The sequence below is a fragment of the Saccopteryx bilineata genome, chromosome 2 (assembly GCF_036850765.1).
Source record: "Saccopteryx bilineata isolate mSacBil1 chromosome 2, mSacBil1_pri_phased_curated, whole genome shotgun sequence".
NCBI lineage: Eukaryota > Metazoa > Chordata > Mammalia > Chiroptera > Emballonuridae > Saccopteryx > Saccopteryx bilineata.
This window is the reverse complement of record NC_089491.1, coordinates 283,470,386-283,490,619: the sequence shown is the minus strand read 5'-3', so window position 1 is coordinate 283,490,619 and position 20,234 is coordinate 283,470,386. Positions and strand designations below refer to the sequence as shown.

The window sequence follows — 20,234 nt, the reverse complement described above, 5'->3', positions numbered from 1 at the left end:
GCGTCCCCTCCTTCAGAAGTTCATGTAGCTCAGCAGTGTGCACAACGCTGAGCTGATCATTCCTAAATCTGTATCGCTGTCCCTGCCTCGGACCACCCTATCAGCCAGCAGCATGGCTTCGTTTGCCTGGTAGACCCGACCCTTTCAGTAAGGTTTCATTCGCTCACCCACCCACTCACACGCACACAGCCTGTCTCCAGCGTGCCTAGTAAATACGAAGCATTGTGACGTTGCATCACCTCAAATTCAGAGTCACCAGCTGCCCACAACCCATTCTTCCATTCCAATTTCCCCTTTTTGTTAATTGTATCCCCAACTTCTGCTGTTTCTCTAAAAACATCGTGAGTCTTTGTTCTTGGTTATCACTACTACATGCCATCAATCTGTTACTTTTTCCTCTAATGACTCAAAAATGAATTCTCCCTCCACCCCCAGCTGCCATTCTGGCCACATCCTCCTCTTGATTCGGTTATCCACTAAACTGCCATAACCCCCTGTGGGCCTCAGCGATTTCTGTCTGTTTCCCGTGTCAGTTCATTTCGTCTTGTGTGCTCCATTACTCTTCCTTCAGTATGGCTCTGAAATGTCTTTCGTCTTATTCAGGAATCTCTAGGGCAGGCGTCCCCAAACTACAGCCCACTGGCCGCATGCAGTCCCCTGAGGCCATTTATCCGGCCCCTCGCCGCACTTCCGGAAGAGGCACCTCTTTCATTGGTGGTCAGTGAGAGGAGCACTGTATGTGGCGGCCCTTCAACAGTCTGAGGGACAGTGAACTGGCCCCCTATGTAAAAAGTTTGGGGACCCCTGCTCTAGGGCTTCCTCCTGCTGAGAGAAATAAGCCCCTAAGTCACCCACCCCTCCTTAGAAGTCTCCCATGAGCTGATTCTGCCTATCCTAACTCATCTCCCGCATCAGAAACGCAAAGGTTCCTTAGCACCGTCTGTGCCCCACCCTCCGTACCAGCCTTCGCACCTCGGCTCATCCAATGGCCTGAGTCTTCTTTTTATAGTTGGTCCAAACCCAGCTCTTCATGGCCCAACTCAAGTCTTCTCTCTTCCAGGAAGCTGGCCCTAACTAAAACCAGAGTTTAGTCTTCTTATAACTGGAGCAGAGGACACAGAGCACCCTCAAGAACTCTGAACCTCAAAAATATCAAATTCTGTTTGACAAAAATGTACTGACCACTTATTGTGCATTAAGCCTTGTTCCAGGAATGGGGGACAAGGAAAATGAAAACAGGGCTCCCTCCTTCCAGGGAGCTCTTGCCCATGGAGGGGGCAGATGCACAAATAACAGTATTTCATCAAAATACAGGAAATTCTAAATCAGAAGCAAACACAGTGCTTTGAGGGTGAGAAAAGGGGGGATTTAAACCATCTAGGGGTTTGGGGAACATGGTCCAGAGGGAGTGCCTGTGAAAAGAATGTGAAAAGATGAGTAAGAGCTAGTAAGCTCAGAGAGGTGGGGAGAGGGTCAGAATGGGCAGCAGTATTATTAGACTGGGCTGGGGGCAAGGTACTGGTAAGAGCTGAGTCAAGGGGCACCCAGAGGGAGGCAGCCAGCGGGTAGGGTTCCGTGAACTCTACTAAGAACATGGCACTCTGGCCTGTAAGTGACGAGAAGCCACTAACAGGGTTGAAGCAAGGAGCTTAAATGACTGGGCATCCTAGAGAATTCTGTCTGCATTGCAGACAGAGACCAGATTTAAGGGAAGCAAGACAGGAGAAAGGAGACTACTGATTGTGACACTCCAGGCAAGAAATAACAAGAACCTGACCAACCAGGTGGTGGTGCAGTGGATAGAGCATTGGACTGGGATGTGGAAGACCCAGGTTTAAGACCCTGAAGTCGCCAGCTGAGTATGGGCTCATCTGGTTTGAACAAGGCTCACCAGCTTGAGCCCAAGGTCACTGGCTTGAACAAGGGGTCACTCAGTCCACTGTAGCCGCCCCCCCCATCAAGACACATATGAGAGAGCAATCAATGAACAACTAAGGTGCCGCAACGAAGAACTGATGCTTCTCATCTCTCTCCTTCCTGTCTGTCCCTTTCTGTTCCTTTCTCTGACTCTCTGGCTCTATCACAAAAAAAAAGAGAGAGAGAGAGAGAGAGAAAGAAATAACAATAAACTACAAGAGGACACTGACATCAGGGACAAGAGTAAAGACATAGACTGGAAACAATAATGACGAGCTAGATAAAAAACCATTAGATCTTGCCGACTGCCTAGACATGGAAGGTTCAGGGACATGAGAAGTCTCACATGACCCCTAAGGTCAGTCCAGTCATCAAGCTAGAGATAAAAGAGGTAAGCACACTGGGGGGGGGGGAGCGGAGAATGACAAGGAGGACAGTTTTTGGATATGCTGAGTGTGTGAATTTCTGCAGACTATATGAAACTAAAGGCCACATATGAGGTCAAAGCTAAAGATAAAAATTTGGCACTGGTTACAATTCCATCGATGGAGCAAACGATGCCAGTGACAAGTCCCCAAGCCAGGTCTGTGTACACAGAAATCAAGATGTGGCCCAGGTTGGAGCCCTGGGGTGACCTGTGAATCACAGAGTCACAGAGAAGGAAGCATCTGTAGTGACCAGGAAGGAGGGGCCAGCAGCCAGAGGACAGATGGCCACCAAACACGTGAAGGCTAGAGGGTCTGAAGACGGGGTGTAAGACAAAGACTGAGGATGCAGCTGGGCATGGCACCAGGAGGCTCAGCGGGGACCTCTACAGGACTGCGTGGGCTCCAGGCTGCGTGGAGCTGGGAAGTGGATGGATTGCAGTCATGAGGCGTCACTGGACAGAGAGCCAGGGCACAGCTGGAGGGCGTGCAGGGCCATGGGCCAGCTGACCAAGGCTAAAGAAAGAAGGATGACAGAGGCAGCCAATTAACCGGTGGTCATTACCCAATTCATTGTAGACTGTTTCCCTTTTGTGCTCTCTGAAGCAAAGAAGCAGCTCAATCCCAAATACCCCTTTGCATCACAAACCAGAAGAGACATAGAGTTGCCTGCAGAATCCTGACCCAATTTTTGTGTACAGAAAAATGAAGTTTCTGCTCTCACCAGGAATCAGAAGCATGTCATCATCTGGTCAGGCGTCCTCTGGAATAACTCAACTATGGGTGTAGACATGGCTTCAGGGGAGCCAGCACCCAGTTTCTGGAAGGAGCCACTGCACCCCCACGTGGCCAACCTTGGGAACAGCGCTTCTCTCAGCTTCCTGCTGCAGGTAGAGAAGAATTCTGACCCTAGGGGCCCTTTCCTTGTGGAACAGATAAGGAGAGCGGAGGCAACTTGCCAAATTTTTCAAAAAATGTCTTTTTATTTTAAGTTGTGTATGGATATCTTGTGCACGGATGAGGAATGGCACATAGGAAAGTCAGACAACCACAACAAAAAAGACCCCACCTGTATGTATAATGTACGCTTTCATTCAAACTCAAGGGTAGCATTCCTAGTAACTCTGTTTTAAGCACAATACGTTTGCGAAGTGCACTATGCATACACACCTTTGTTCCTAAACTAATCTTTGGCCACACCCAGATTACAGGTGAACATAATATTTAGTATAAATAAAACCATTTGATATTGTATTTTTAAAATGTATGCAAGCTCAAATGGAATAACAAAATAAGAAACACGTCCAAGGAGGATACAATCTAAGGTGGTTAGTAAAATGCGCTTACCACCCTAAAACATAGAGCTGATTTTTCTATTTCTTCATCCTTGTGCACCTCTCTTCAGATTTTTTCTAGATAAAGGAACAAATGTCATGAAGACTTAAAGAAGGGAAGGTGAAAAAGCATTTTAAAATATCACTCAAAATTCCAAACCCAACTATCATTTTAACTATCATTTTTTTTAACTGTTTTAGCACTTTCAGTCCCTGCTAAATGCTTTACGTTATCCCCTGGGAGCAGTCACGTAGTAGCAGCAATACTGCCCTGTCAAACGAGTCACTGTATTTGTCTGACAGAGTTAGCTGAGAGTTTTTAAAAAAAAAAGTGTGTTTACAGTTATAGATTTTCTTTCACTTTTTATTTTAAGCCCATTTTACCAACACAATCCCCTACTCTGGAACTTTCAACAAATGTCAGACACTTACAACACAGCAAAGTTGACCAGGTTCAGGCAACCTTCATCCTCAGTGTGGCCGGCATCTGGGCTGCTCACTCGAACCTGTTGTCCGGCCAGTGGATTCCAGACCGCGGGGATGGGGGCGAGGGGGGGGTTGCACCCCCCCATCAGCACAGCCAGAACACTGGGACTCCTGAATGCCACATTCATGGGACTTGTATCAGGAATGGTGATGGTGGCAATCAAGAAAGCTCTCGTAATATCAGCACTTCAGAAACCTCTCATTAATCATTTAAACCTCTCACACAAGCATCTTGATTTTACATACTCGACTATTTCCACTCCTTCCTGACGCCAGAAGCACAGTGAAGTTAGCCTTCAAAGGGCAGGCTTCCACCAGAAGTGGGGAGCGGTGAACCAGAGCCCGGCCATGCAGCCCAGGAGAGGGAGGGCGGGGACAAGCGGGCCCCGCTCACCAGGTCTGGGGAAACTGGACCCCAGACGGACTGTAGGAAGAGCTGGCAGGAACCGGCCCAGTCAGCATCCCAGAACACTCAGGGGGCTCCAGAGCTAGAAGGCCCACCACGCTCCTGGGCCGTGGGGTGACAGAGCCATGGGAAATAAGGAAGACGGTGTGAATACTCTCACCAAAGCACCTAGCATCTGCAGATTCCCTGTCTTCCCTGTTTTCCTTCCCCCACCCGGGCAGACATCAAAGCGTCCCCTGAGAAAGGTCCCCCAGGGAGTCGGGCCTGCAGGATGGCGGTGCCAGTGAGCTCACAGCACCTGGGCTGGCACACACGAGCGAGGCACGGTGCAGAGTGCAGGCTGATGCCGCAGGTCCTGCCGTCCTCCCCCACTCAGCTTTGGGAACCTGAGTGGAAAGACCCTGACACTGGGGGCAGGAAGTCTGAATCTAGCCAGCTGGTCTCTTTGAAGCCATGCGATACGAGAGACAGATAAGAGGACTATCTTCCTTACTGAACTCTCGCCTCCATGGAACCGGCTCTTTGACTTGCGCACGGAATACACTGCTGAGCCAGGTCCAGGTTCTTCCCGTCCTGGTGGATCTGACCTGGGCTGAAGGCAGTTCCTGCGTTCCCTTGCATGCCATCCAGCTCAGGTCAGCTGAGGATGGGCTCAGTCTCCCACACAAAGCTCCGCCCTGCCCAGGCCTCCCCCGAGGGCAGCGGCAGGGGGAGAGAGACTCCACAAACACCTTTGCTGTCATGAGAGAGTCGAGATATGAATGGGCGCGGCATGGCACCTGCTGCTCAGCTTGCACCTGGCGACACGTGCCCTCGTGGCTCTAGGTCACACCGGAGCCTTAGCCAGCCCTCTGGGAAATGTGAGGGCACCAGCAACACCCCTTGTGGACTCCTAAGGAGAGCAACACGAAGGAGAACGAGGCCACCTCCCCCACAGACCACCGGGCTCTGCCACCCAAGCCTCCAAGCACTGCTGTGTTACCTGATAACAATAAGAGGGTTTGTTTGGGGGGAGAGGGGGTAAGCACATAGAAAACTTCCCTTGATAACCTCCAAGTACACTTAGGTGACAGGAGTGGTAGAAAAAAGTCATTAATAAATTGGATTCAGATGAATTCAAACCCAGACATCAAAACCTACTAGCTATCACACCTTAGCAGGGGTCCCCAAACTTTTTACACAGAGGGCCAGTTCACTGTCCCTCAGACCGTTGGAGGGCCGCCACATACAGTGCTCCTCTCACTGACCACCAATGAAAGAGGTGCCCCTTCCAGAAATGCGGCAGGGGGCCAGATAAATGGTCTCAGGAGGCCACATGCGGCCCGCGGGCCATAATTTGGGGACGCCTACTAAGGCTTAGGTAATTTACCTAACTTCTCAGAATTCATTTCCTTCATCTGTAAAATAAGGGTTGTCCTGGTCTTGCATTTATATACCCTTTCATATGTGCTAAACAAACCTACTATGTGCCCACTGCTGTAGGGGCATGTAGGATACATCAGTTCAAAGAGAGAAAGAGATTTATACAAGCTTCCTGCCCTTTGGAACTCATATTCTAAAGGAGGATATAAAGAACTAATAAATAAACATAGTATGTACATAGTACATTGGAAGGTAAGTCCCGGGCAAAAGAGAGGAAAAAAGTAACCGACTGGGAAGTTCAGAGCAAGGGTGCAGTTTGCAAGTTTAAATAACAGTGTAACATGAGAAGAAAACAGTTGGGCAAAGACTTAAAGGCATGAGGTAGGGAACACGTGACACAATGCACATCAACACTGTTCCCACACATGGCTCACGGCACAGTGATTGTGCAGCAGACTGTGACCACACCATGGAGCACGAGGAGTAGGAGGACAGGGAAAGTCTGCAAGGGACCACGGTCCCATATGAGCAGAGGCGTGGGGTCCTGGGCTGCAACTTCCGGGCTGTTCTGAGGAAGGTGACCCTCTTTAGTCACAGTAACCAGTGTTTGTGAAACGCTGCCTATACATGAGGCATAGTGCTGAATTTAAAAGTACTGTATCTCATTTAATTCTGGCAAACAACCCAGTGAGGCCACACTGAGGCTGACAGAGGCCATGTGCTCGGGGGCATAGCTGATGGTCGGAGAAGCAGAGGTAGGTGGCTTTGAACTTGGGCCAGGTGCGCCAGGAGATGGCAGGCTCCGCTCCCTCACTGCCGCGCCTCCTGGAGCTGCTCTCAGACACCCGCAAATGCAGGTCACACGGGGAAACAGAGGCACGGAGCGGCCGGCTTGGGACAATGCAGCTCCCTTCACCGGCGTCCACCACGCTGCCTGGACAAGCCCGGCCCAAAGACTATATACAAAGGAGACAGCAAGTCTGCTAGACAGCAACCCTCAGGAACAGAACATAGGAAAGCCCCGCAGAGTCGCCTTACTGAGGTTTTACATAGTAGATGAGAACGTCTCCGAGCTGGACAGCCTCTCCCCAGATGTGCTTCTCAGCACTCCGGGCCCAATAGATGCTACACTGTCCAAGAACCGCTAGGGACCCTATAGGCATGAGGCCATGTCTGCAGGAGTCCACCGTGTCCAGTATGTGGGAGCACTCCACAACGCACACGCGTGGACGGGCCACAAGGAAAACTGTGCAGCCTGGCCGGAGGCATGTCCCCACATGCAGTAGGCCCCAGTGGCCACCAGGCCAGCGAGAGAAGTGGCCCAGCTCAGTGCTGCACCCTGGGATAAAGTGGGCACTGGCGTCCAGGTTCCCCGCAATCGAATGAGGAGACACAGCTCAAAAGTGGCCCGGCCTTTGTTTGGGGAGAAAGCCCTCCGTGCCCCAAAATGGTGGGGAAGACAGCAAGGCCTGGGTGCACACAAAAACGAAAATGAGAAGTTTTACAGTGAGTCTTAGTTTCAGAGAGAAACAGGCAGAAACTGAAACCAGCAGACAGTTCTGTTAAAAGAGTTCACCTGCTGGAGCCCTACCACCCAGCGACGCTCTCAAATCACGTGGCATCAGCGAGAGGTTTCCCACCGCCCAGTTCCAGTACAAAGCAAGGCTGTCGGACTCGGTGGACACGGCAGTCTCCCGAGGGCTCCCACTGACACAGAAGCACAGAAGAGCAGGGGAGAGAAAGCAGGACCCCCCCACACACACACACACACTTTCTCCGAGGCCATGAAGTCTGCCACTTGATGCATGAGTGGCAGCACACATTGGGCAGCTACACACAGACACACACAAATGGGGGAAGTGACAGTGGGTGACATTCTTCATGAGAGAGATGAGTAATAGTGTCAAAAAGTGCACGGTCTACTGCCCCTGATATTGTGACACCTCTCCCACCGAAACAGTGAGCCAGCAACAAATAGCAAATGTCACAGAAAGCAGATCTGTCCCAGTCGGGTCTCTCCTCAACTGAGTGCGGGAGGAAGGAGGCCTGATAAGAAGAGAGGTGTGGAAACTAACACCCCGAAGCCCCTTTGGCACTGTCACAGGCGACATAACTGAGTGTCCCTGTGTGCCAGGGTGACACTGTTTTTTTTTTATAAAATTTATGGGGGTGATGCTGGCTAATAAGATCATATAGGTTTTAAGTGTACAATTTATGATACAGGCTCTCCGTATTGCATGGTGTGCCCACCACCCAAAGTCAAAGTCTTCCCTCACCACGTAAATGACACCTTTACCTTTTCCACACCCCAACCCACCCCCCTTCCTTCTGGTAACATTGTGCTGTCGTCTGTATCTATGAGTTTTTATTTTTCTTGCTTGTTCATTTGTTGCTTTCAGTTTTATATCCCACAGATGCATGAAATCATGTGGTTCTTGGCTTTTTCTGTCTGACTTATTTTCTCAGCATGATAAGGTTTTAAGAAAACACTTTCTCAAAAAATAAATAAAATAAAAAAGATACTTTCTCTCATGTAAGTGAACATCAAGGCCAGCCACCGTCGACTCTGGTAATAATGTACGCATTGGAAACCAAAGGTGGAAGACGTGTCTCTCACACACACACACACACACACACACGCACGCACGCACATGCGCGCGTGCACACATACACACATCCTTCCATCCCTGGTCTGTTATTTTATGAAACAGACAACATTCAGAGCAGGCAGTCAGTTTGGGGCAGCCCGCCTGGCCTCAATACTAGCAGACCAAGAGCATCGGGCTTAAAAACAGAGGAGCGATGGGTCTCCCTAACACTGGCCCCGGGTCCCCACGGAGCAACCACTTCCTCATGTCCCCTTTGCTGCTGCTCTGATTCACAGCACAACTCTGGCCACACGCACTCCGAATGTGGCAACACCAGTCCTGGGGCCTGAAGGACGGCCAAGTGGGAGATGCTACTGCACCCTCATCAAGTCAGGGCTTCATTATACTGCGGGATGGATCAGGCTGCCCTGTGATAACCCTGCCGTCCCCACCGCTGTCGACCGCCAGGATTCCCTCTCCTGCTGTCCAGACTGAGCGCACAAGCAGAGACAGGAGTCAGAAGACAAAGACGGACTCTCTTCTCCAGCCACTCGCTGAACAGATAGAAGCCCAGCGCTTAGAGTCCATATCAGGTGTATGTTAAGTCAAATGCCTGTTGTTTGCTGTTGAACAAAAACAAAGCAGTCTCCTTCTAGGAGGTAAGATGGGCCCCGAATCACCTGATAACTTGGTCAAGTTTTTTTATATTTATGTAAATAGATGAAATGCAGAGATGAGCCCTGTGAGTGGGCTTCCCGGAAGGGTCTGTAGGTTTCCCTGTTTTGCGATTTATGTGGGATTTAACCCCTCGGGTGCTCTGAATCCGGGTCCTTACAGGGCCGGTGTCCCGCGAGCACCGGGCCGCAGGGCAGGGCGAGAAAAGGCGGGAAGGGATGGAGACCTGCAGGAAGCCTGGCAGAGCCGGCCGGGGCTCGGTGTCCTGGGTCTCCCCCTTGACAGCCCTTCCCTCCCATTGTCACCTCACAGGTCTGTGACTGCCGCGTTGCCTCACAGGCTGGCCTCACTCTTTCTCCTTCTCCTTGACCAGGGACCAGCCCCCCACCCCGCCCCCAGTCTCCACCCTGAGCATGAACCCCTCCTCTTCCCTGCCAGCTTCTGAGGCCCCCAGCTTCCTCCCACCTGCCCCTCCCCTCCTCCTGTGTCCTCACTCCCCCCGCCTGACCTCCAGTGCATGTTCTTTCCCCTCTCCTCCTCCCCTTCCACTGTTTAACCTTAGCCCCCCCTACAACCGCCCTTCCTGGGCCCACTCTCCAGTGGCCCTTCACCCCCCTGCCCCTCACCTCCTGTGATGTTGACCTTCCACCTTCCTTCCTATTTAGAAGGAAAAGGCTCTAAGTGGTAAGTTTCCACTCACTGTATCTGTGGATTTCATCTCAGCCCCGCCTGCAGCCCCTTCTCGAGTATTTGGAGACCAACACTGATGTGCAGCCCAACCTCCCTCCAGGTCCAGGAGCCCTTCCTCCACCCGCACCCATGCCTGCGCCCAGGAGGCATGCATGCCTCCGTGGGCCGGCAAGGACGGAGTGGACTCAAGCTACAGAACGGCTGACTTCTTTCTTCTCATTTTCCCTCCCTTACAGTCTCTCTCAGGCAAACTGCACCCTCATTACATCCATTTGAATCCTGATATTTAGTGACTAGGACAACAGGCTATATTCCTTAATGACCTGCAACATGCTCATTTTATATTATAAAATAGAACTGTATGTATTTGTATACACTTATTGTCTATACGTGCGTATATAAGCATGTACTTACACACACTTATATACACACACTTGTAGGTCCCAGGTACCAGTAAACAGAGCTTTAGAAGATCAAGTGTAGGAACAAAGGCAGAAATCAGTAAGGGGGGGAGGGGAGACTGTTAACAGCAGCTGAACAATGAATATCATGCTAGTAACCCTGGAGGAAGCTCTAGACTAGAGTAAAATCAGAAAGTAAAGGAGTGAAATTGATCTGTTTTAAAAGAACTGCATGTGGCAATGATTATAAAGACCAAATGGCCACCCTTTGGCCTGACCTCGGGAAACCGAAGAGGCTTCCATAGTTCCATGAGAACCAGTTGGTATATCCTGCCAAGAAATGTCAGCAGTGGGATTTCCAAACTCTCTCACGGCTGGTGGCTGACGTGGCGGTATTCAGCTCTGCTTTTAACCTGGAGGTCTCTCTCACTCCCATTGGGAAACTGAGAAAACCGATTCCTGATCACGGACCTAACGACCTGGAAAGCCCATCAGGCCCACGTGCCAGGCTACTTACTTTTTTGTCAGGTCTCCCCAGGTGAGAAGATCCACGCCCGAGCACAGAAACCACACATGTGCAGAAGCTGCTCAGCCTTGCGGGAATCGGTGTGATGCCCCGTTCCTGCTCTCCTTTCCAACAGGAACAGAGAGTTTCTGAGAATTTGTTGCAGAATGCGTATACAGGGCCTGGGCCCCGTGGGACCTCACAACAAGACAGCGGGGGAAGCTGATTAATGTCGTAATTGACAACGTGCATTAAAGTACAGCGTAGGAGATACGGTTGAAAGTACTGTTCACAGCCACGCATGGTGCTAGATAGGCACGGGACTTGCTGGGGTGATCATGTCATAAGTTATATACATGTTGAATCCTCATGTTGTACACCTGAAACTAATACAATATTGTATTGTCAACTGTAACTTCAAAAAAAGTGTTTTTGTTTATTTTGTTTTTGTTTATTTTTAATTCAAGATAATTTCCCATCATGGGGGAAATAAAATTCATGTGACACTTTGGGTGGAGCTGATGGTTGATGAAGACCTTGGCACATTGTCTGACCTCACACATGGGACCACGATTGGCACATTGTCTGACCTCACACATGGGACCACGATAAAGACCCAGAGAGTCGCATTAATGCCTCTGAAGGACTTAGGACTCAATTTCTACATATCTGTCCTGGGAGAAACCTTCACAGATGTCCCAGGTTAGAAGTTGTGTACTGAGGTTGTTATCCACTTTGCCCCAAAGATTGGGTGTATCTGAAATATTTGGGTGTATCTGAAATATTTCCAGCTGGATATGTGTATGTGTTCTTGAACAGCTTGCAAAGAGACTCCATAGTTTCTTCAAGGGACCAGACATAAGAAAACATCCCTAGAAGGGAGAAATGACTGGAGCCCCACACGGAAAACTCAGGTCTCTGCTTACAGCAGATCCCAAAACAGTCTGTGACAGGTGGGGCTAAGTCACACACTGGCAGCCTCGAACAAAATCTGGAGAACCTGGCAGAGTGTGCCCGCAGCTACCTGATCAGAGAGAAAAGCCAAACTGCAGAAGCAGCTAAGCCTGGCTCCTTGTCACAGCTGATACTGAGCCATCTGCCACAAACCTGTGGCAGCTTCAGATCTCCAGTCCCTGCCACCATCCTGAGTCAAATTAGAAACATATTCCGAGAGAGGTTATGATGGTTACACGTGTCCTGAGCATCACATGGGGGACACTGCTGAAAAAAGAAAACACACACACACACACACACACACACACGGCCAGCTGTATAAGCACAGTCATGAATCCCACATGTGGTGCCACTCTGAATTTCCAGTTGAAATGGTTTTTATCTCTGTACTGAATGGCATGTGACTGAATTCCTTCTTTTCACCACAATGGTGGCCAAACATAGTTTCAAACACTTGCACTTGGCTGACTGTCTGCCTGGGTTGCCAGGTTGTTACCAGAGCCTTATTTTGTTGTGTCCCCAAAGGGCCCCAGAGTCTGAAAGATAAATCTGGATGCTACCAAATGAATCAGGCTGCTGTCTCAAAATTGTTTGTGGGCAAAGGGCTGCTTGAGCATTTTTCTTTTTTTTGCAAATTAATGACCGTGGCACAGGGGTTGCAAGAGAAGGCATTAATAAGGATTCACAGAGTTACAAATACATTTCATTTATGCCAGGGGTCGGGAACCTATGGCTCACGAGCCAGATGTGGCTCTTTTGATGGCTGCATCTGGCTTGCAGACAAATCTTTAATAAAAATAATAATAACGTTAAAATATAAAACATTCTCATGTATTACAATCCATTCATTTCCTACCGCTCATGTTCATGGTTGCAGGTGGCTGGAGCCAATCACAGCTGTCCTCTGGGACAACACCAAATTTTTATTGGCTAATGCGTAACGTACAGGGGTCGTTGTATGGCTCTCACAGAATTACATTTTAAAATCTGTGGTGTTCATGGCTTTCTCAGTTCCCGACTCCTGATTTATGCTGAAGAAAATTGCAAGGTAAACTGCTATAATTTGGAGACACCGTGAAATACACTGAGTGGGGTCATCTCACCCATAAAATGAACACTGAAATACTTGTTTTAATTATTTCCCAGGAGTAAAACTAGAGAAATCAAAATATTTCTTTAAAAAATCCTGATCATTGTGATAATAATATTCTTTAAGAATATTTGCATCTAGCTGCAAATACAATCTTTTTAAGATTAGTCACTTATTTTTCCAATAGTTAAGCTCTTATATTTGTTGATTTAAAGATGATTTGAATATCTAAAAGGTTATAGAATAACTTTTTTTAAAATGCCCATTAAAATAAAAGTAAGATAGATATTGGAAGGCTTCAAATACCCCCTTTTAAGTAATGGATATAGCAACAGACACGAACAACAAGAAATCAGAACTTTTTTAGTCTCAACTAAAACTACAGACCAAGTAGATACATCAAGTATCTATAGGATACTCCTCCCCTACCCAACACTGATAGCAGAAAATACATATTTTTCTCAAGCACACATGAAGCAGTCTACACAGGATATACCATAAGACAGGTCATAAAACAAGTCCAAAAATTTAACAGATTGAAATCATATCACGTACGTCTTCAGACCATAATAGAATAAAATTAGAAACCAATAACAGAAGGAAATTTGAAAAAATGACAATATGTGGAAAGTAAACAATGCTTTCCTAAATAACTAATGAGTCGAAAAAGAAATTACATAGGGAATTAGAGACTACTTTGAAATGGAATGAAAATGAAACACAGCAAACTAACACTCACAGGATGTGACTGAAGCAGTGCCCAGGGGAAATTTATAGTTGGAAACACCTACATTAAAAAAAAAGGAATAAAGGATCAATAATCTAGCTTCCCATCTTAAGAAACTAGAAAAGTTAGAGCAAATTATATGCAAAGCACACTAAAGAAAGAAAATAGTAAAGATTAGAATAGAAATAAAAATAGAGAATAGAAAAACAACTGGAAAACAACAAAACCAGAAGATGATTCTTTGAAAGAATCAACAAAATTGACAGTCAGCTAGACCAACAAAGAATAAAGAGACAAGACTTCATTAACTGAAATCAGGAATTAAAGAGAAAACCTCACTACCAACCATAAAGAAATAAAAGGGTAGCCTGACCAGGCAGCGGCACAGTGGACAGAGCATCGGACCGGGACATGGAAGACCCAGGTTCAAAACCTAAGGTCACTGGCTTGAGCCCAACAGTCGCTGGCTTGAAGCCTAAGGTCACTAGCTTGAGCAAAGGGTCACTCACTCTGCTGTAGCTCCCCAGTCAAGGCACATGTGAGAAAGCAATCAATGAACAACTAAGGTGCTGCAACAAAGAATTGATGCTTCTTATTTCTCTCCCTTCCTATCTGTTCCTCTCTCTGTCTCTGTCACAAAAAAAAATAAATAAAATAAATAAAAGGGTAATAAAGAAACAATTGCAGGCCCACACATTACGTAACTTAAACGAAATGGACAAACTCTTAGAAAGACACAAACTACAGAGACTGGCTCAAGAATAAATTGAAAATATGAAGGGACTCTAACAAGTAAAAGTAGTATGATATTAATAATTTAAAAACTGCCCTCCTAATAAAAGCCCAAGCCCTGACAGCTTTGCTAGTGAAATCTATGAACAGTTTAAGGAATGAGTAATACCAATCATTCACAAACTCTTCCAAAAGACAGAAAACAAGGAAACAATTTTGAACTCATTCAATATGGTGTCATCCTAAAAACAAATCCAAAAACTTCACAAGAAAAAAAAAATATTGACCATATTACTCAGTAACACAGAATCAAAAGATACTCAACATAATGCAAGTGAACCAAAGTCAGCAACAAATAAAGAGAATTACATTCCATGACAAAATAGGATTTATACATTCGAGATTGGTTTAGCACATAAAATAAATCAATGTACTACATCAAATTAATAGAATATAAAGCAAAAAACTAGATAATCATCTCCATTGGTACAGAAAAAATATTTGAAAAATTCTAACATTCATTCCTAATCAAAACATTCAACACACTGTAAGTAGAAAAGAACTTTCTTAATCTGATAATAGATCTATCTATTAAAAATCAACAGGTGACATCATAAATAATGGTGAAAGTTTGAATGCTTTAGTAAATTAGTAAAAAACAAAGATATGTGTTTATTTGCAGATAACATAATCTTGTGTATAAATAATCTTAAGGAATCCCTGAAAAAAACTACTAAAATTTATAAAGAAGTTCAGGATACAAGTTTCAGGATACAAGATTCCTGATCAACTATACCCTGATCAGGTACCCCAGATCAACTGTACACTTATGATAAATAATCTGAAAAATAAATTAGGAAATAATTCCATTTATAATGTATCAAAAAGAGTAAAATATTAGGAGTATAGTTAACAAAAGAAGTGCAAAATTTGTATATTGAAAATACAAAACATTGTGGAAAGACATTAAAAAAGACACAAATAAATGGAAAGACAGCCCATGTCCATAAATCAGATGACTTAATTCAGTACAAAGGACAAAAGTGGATGTAACCAAGCTGATCTACAGATTTCTGAACTGATCTGCAGATTCAATACAATGTCTATCAAAAACACTTCTTTTCAGAAATGAACAAATTGATTAAGGAAAAGTCATGTGGAAATAAAAATGAACTAGAATAGCTAATGCAATTATCAAAAAGAAGACAAAAAGGACAACAAAGGTGGGGGACTCATACTTCACGATTCACGATTTCAAAACTCGCTACAAAGCAACAGTGACCAAGAAAGAATATGGGCATTAGGATAGAATCTAGAATCTAGATCTAGATTCCAGATCAGTGAAGAGCCCAGAAATAAACTTTCACATTGATGATCAACTGATTTTTTTTTTTTTTACACACCACTGAATTGTACACTTTAAAAGTAAATTTTGTGGTTTGTAACTGATAAAATTGTTATGGCAAAACTTATTAGAATGTTTTTTACATTTCTGTTGAAACAAAATGGCCACACTTTACTGTCCTCCACCCAGTCCACTGCACTGCCCCAGCTCCCTCCCTTCCGCCTTTCCTCCTCTTTGATGGTTCCCCTTCCTCTGATTCATTCTCCTGGAATTTGTGGGATTAAAAAGACCTTCTGCTGAACCCCTTGCTTTGCATATGAAAACTGCATCTCAGAGACTGGGCCAATCCAGGGCCTCAGGGCTGAGCTCCAGGCCAGGGGATCCACAGAGAGCAGCTGTTCTCTCTACAGCCCCCTCGGGGCTTTCTGTCCACCTAGGAAGGGAAAGGGCGGCTACAGGGTCCCAAACTCTGGGATTCCCCTCCTTCCCTGGGACTTCCTAACCCACAGCTCAACTTCAGAACCTTTCAGCCTAGGCTTTCTTCCTGCTGGGCTCTCTCTTCCTCTCTAACCAACTCCCATCCCATTTCCTCTTCTCAGACCTCTCCTATACTCACCAGACTACCTTGCTCCTTCCTCTAACTCTAGCAGCTTTCCTCAAAATGCCCTCCCCTTTACCCCTCTAAGTGTCTCTATGGCTATAGCCCTGGGTCCCACCCTCCCTTATCTGACCACTGAACCAGAATATATTAATGGCTGGAGTCACGTGCCAGTCTCCCAAATAATTAAAGCCCATCACTAAACTTCCCTGCAAGATCTATAATGAAGAAAAGTAGCAAGTGACTCTTTAATAGGCAGAGTACACTCCTGAAGACTGAAGTGGACTTCTGGCTCAGGTCCCCTCTTCCTCCCAATCTCCTCGAGCTAACAGAAGCAATCTCTATCAAAAAGAGAAGGAAGGCCTAATTTCACTTCTCCTGGGGGTGGATTAGTCCTTTTAAGAGATTAACTCTTGGTTAAGCATATGCAAGAAATTAACTGACCGTGAAAGTGAACATTTTGCAATATTACAGACCACACACATAATACCCCCACATTCTTCTCTTCAAATATTCTCCAATGACGAGTATTACCGTAATGTGTGTGTGCACATGCGTGCGTGCATGCACACAATGCAGTTGCCATCTCCTACAATTTTGAAGACTTCCTAAAAACTGATCAGACTGATTGGGTAAGACAGGTCTAACCCAGTTCCTCTCTCCCTCCCCTGAGAGGTGGGTGTAGGGCTGTCTCTAACACCCCTTACTCCCAGGGGGCCTGGGAGTGAACCCACGTGGCTCATTGGAAAGAACAGACAACTGGGCTTCACACCAACAACAGAAGGAGCTTCAACTCCTTGGCCTGTCCCGCCATACTAGATCTGCAGCCTGTGCAGCTGCAGAGAGATGTGTGCCTGGTGTGATGCTCCAATGCCACAGTCTTGAAGTTCTTAATGAATTTGAACCAGGGATTCTGCATTGCACTTTGCTGTGAGCCCTCCAAATTATGTGGCCAGCCAGTTCTGGCTCGCAATGACCTGTGGAAAGAGGGGACCTGTGCCAAGTCAGCTTTGGTCCTCTTCACACTCCCCTCCTGTTCCCTGCAACACTCCCCTCCTGTTCCCTGCAACAATTCCCTTGCCCTCAGCTGCTGACACAGGGGACAGAGAGAAAATGAGAAGGATGTATTCTCCTGGGTCTATGAGTAATCAGTCAGGGTCCTCATTCAGTATGTCCCTCAGAAAGAGCAAGGCTTTTCCAGGTCTCTTTTTAAGGAGGGAAGGGTCAATCATGTAAGATGCAAGAATACATACAGAGTGTGTGTGTGTGTGTGTGTGTGTGTGTGTGTGTGTACACGCACGCATGCATGCTGTGTTTGTGTATGTTTGTGTGTATATTAAAGAAGTTGCATTTGTGCCAGACTTTTCATCAAGACCTTTATGCAAATCATCTTGTTTACTGCTAAGTACAAACCATTATTCCATTCTCTAGACAGAGAAAATGATGTTTAGAAGATTAAATAACTTGCCCAAGCAAGGGGCACACTGGGCTGACCCCAGCTCCAATCGAATGGCAAACAGCGTGTGTTCCATCATTAGGCTGTGCAGCCCAAGCAGTCTGCATGTAATGTCCATAGGAAGCAATGACTGAGTGCTGACTCGGGCCAAGCACTTCATATCTATGAATCCATTTAACCCTTGCAATACTCTGTAAGATAAGTACTTCTATTATCTCCACTACACAGATGAGGAAAGGCACAGAGAGGTTAAGTCACCTGCCCAGGTTACATTGCTAGTAAGTGTTAGAAATGGATTTTTAAATCATACTATCTGGCTCTTTTATCTGAACTTTTCATTATCACCTCAACGTCAGAGAATTACTTAACAGAATGTAATCCAAGATCTCTTCTGAGCATAAAGAAGTGTGGGGAAATTAAAGAAGTGTGGGGAAATTACCAGCTTCTTTCTTTAAGATCAGCCCTTCTAAACTGACTAAGGAATGTAACAGTCTGACACAAGAAGCCCCCGATGGGCTTCTCAGGACCCGCCACTGAAAGACTGACAGCACACCGCCCACAGAAGTCACCCTTTCCGTACCTCCCCCAACCCCGCCCTCCAGAATGCCCCAACCATTCCATGAAGACAGCCTTCTCTCCTCCTCGCTTGTCTTCAGGGGCCTTTTAGCGCCAGTCCTTGACTCGGTTAATGTGCGAGACACCAGGAAACAGACACCCGGGCCACACACGGTGAAGCCACCCCCTCACCTATCCCACGAAGCCACACTGCCCTTCCTCTGTCATGAGGTCTGAGCAACTAGACCACGAACCACTCATCCAGACCAAGAGCCCTGGCCTGGGAGGGACAGCGGCCAACGGGGAGAATTTCCTGATGAATAAGATGACCTTCAGGTCCTCCTGTGCTTTCTCAGCCCACCATCTCTACTTGCTCTCTTCTTGGGTACATTTTTTCTTAAGAAAACAGGCCTGCTTTCTCTCCCCAGCATGGCCACAGGGTAGGAAACCACACACTGACCTATACATCGAGATGACCTTGACATATGAGGTTTAGAAAGACACCAGTGCAGCAGGGGTTGGGTCACTAAAATTAGCAGTCTCACTGGATAATTTTACTGTTTTGTGTGTGTGTGTGCAAGTTCTAGAGATAGGAGGGGTTTTTCCCTGACAGGGTGTGGAGGAAAAAAAAGAATGAAGAAGGGGAATTACTCATGACATTTACCTTTCCACTCTACCAGATGATTTGTTAAAAATAATTTCAAAGGATGCTGCTCAATAATAGTAACAGTATGACTCCCAAAATGGACAGAATTGTGGCAATGTGGCAATCAAAGACGAGCTCAGGAGAGTTTCCCTCCAAACCATGTAGTATACCTATGGAAGGCTCTCGACCTATGTGCTGGCATTCACTTCATGGGTGCAGTTGTGCCCCCAATTCCCCAGCCAGAATGCTGGCTCCTTAGGGAAAGAAATGCTCATAATTCTGTTGCACAGTCCATTGGACAGTTCACAATTCTGAGCATATGCTAGGAATCCACACTCAAGGATATCCTAGAGAACCAGCGGGAAATAGCGTCCACCGAGAGACGATGGCCACACCCTTCCTCGGGCACTGGGGGTAACGCGGGACTCTTCCAGAGCACTGGCAGTGCAGGTGATTACTCAGTGAAGCCACCCGGAGGAGCAACAACGCTTGGGTTTGGGGCCTACCGTAAGGAGAGGAAATTGGACTTGAGGTCCTGCAAACCAGACATTGAATTGAACAAGAAGGACAGTGAACAAAGAACCTAAGGTGAAAGGGAAATATCACCCAGAGAACTCTGGATGTGGCCGACGTCTGTTCTCTTGAAGTATAGTCTGCCTACCTTGGGGCCCGAGTAAATTTAAGAGAAGTAAATAAACATTAACTCTGATACCCTACCATTTTCAAAATAATAAACCCTTATGTTGGCACACCATTTCATATTTTTTCTAAGTAATTTCAGCTCCGTTATAAAATCTGAGTTTGTTCTGATCCGATGGATCAGGGCAAGGAGGCACAGACTTCCCCAGAGAAATGTGCTGACTTGTCAAACATCCGAGGGTCCAGCCAAGCTAAGATAAAGCCCAAGAGTGCTTGTGGTGCAGCACGGTTCCTCCAGGGGCACCCACTTCACTGACAACCTCCTTCTACACAATCTGCTGACAGTCATGCCTTGAGCAGGCCTTTTACCATTCAGTTTACAAAGCACGTACATTACCTTCCTGCACCAGTCCCAGTCCAACTGTGTCAGCTTGTTCTGACTGTATTCATCTCCCCAGACGCCAATGCCTCTGATCTCTTTTCCTCAGTCTTTTTTTTTTTTTTTTTTTTTTTTTTGTATTTTTCTGAAGTTGGAAACGGGGAGGCAGACAGACTCCTGCATGCGCCCAACTGGGATCCACCCGGCATGTCCACCAGGGGCGATGTTCTGCCCATCTGGGGCGTCACTCTGTTGCAACCAGAGCCATTCTAGCGCCTGAGGCAGAGGCCATGGAGCCATCCTCAGCGCCCAGGCCAACTTTGT

The 20,234-nt window shown here is 46.7% G+C and overlaps 1 long non-coding RNA gene and 1 pseudogene across 2 annotated transcripts in view; one reads left to right on the top strand and one right to left on the bottom strand.

Annotated features, from left to right (window-relative positions):
- Nucleotides 1–20,234, bottom strand: part of LOC136325954 (uncharacterized) — a 332,973-nt gene that overhangs the window by 307,553 nt on the left and 5,186 nt on the right. The window lies entirely within an intron of this gene.
- On the top strand, nucleotides 10,542–11,752 carry LOC136324239 (tRNA-queuosine alpha-mannosyltransferase-like; annotated as a pseudogene).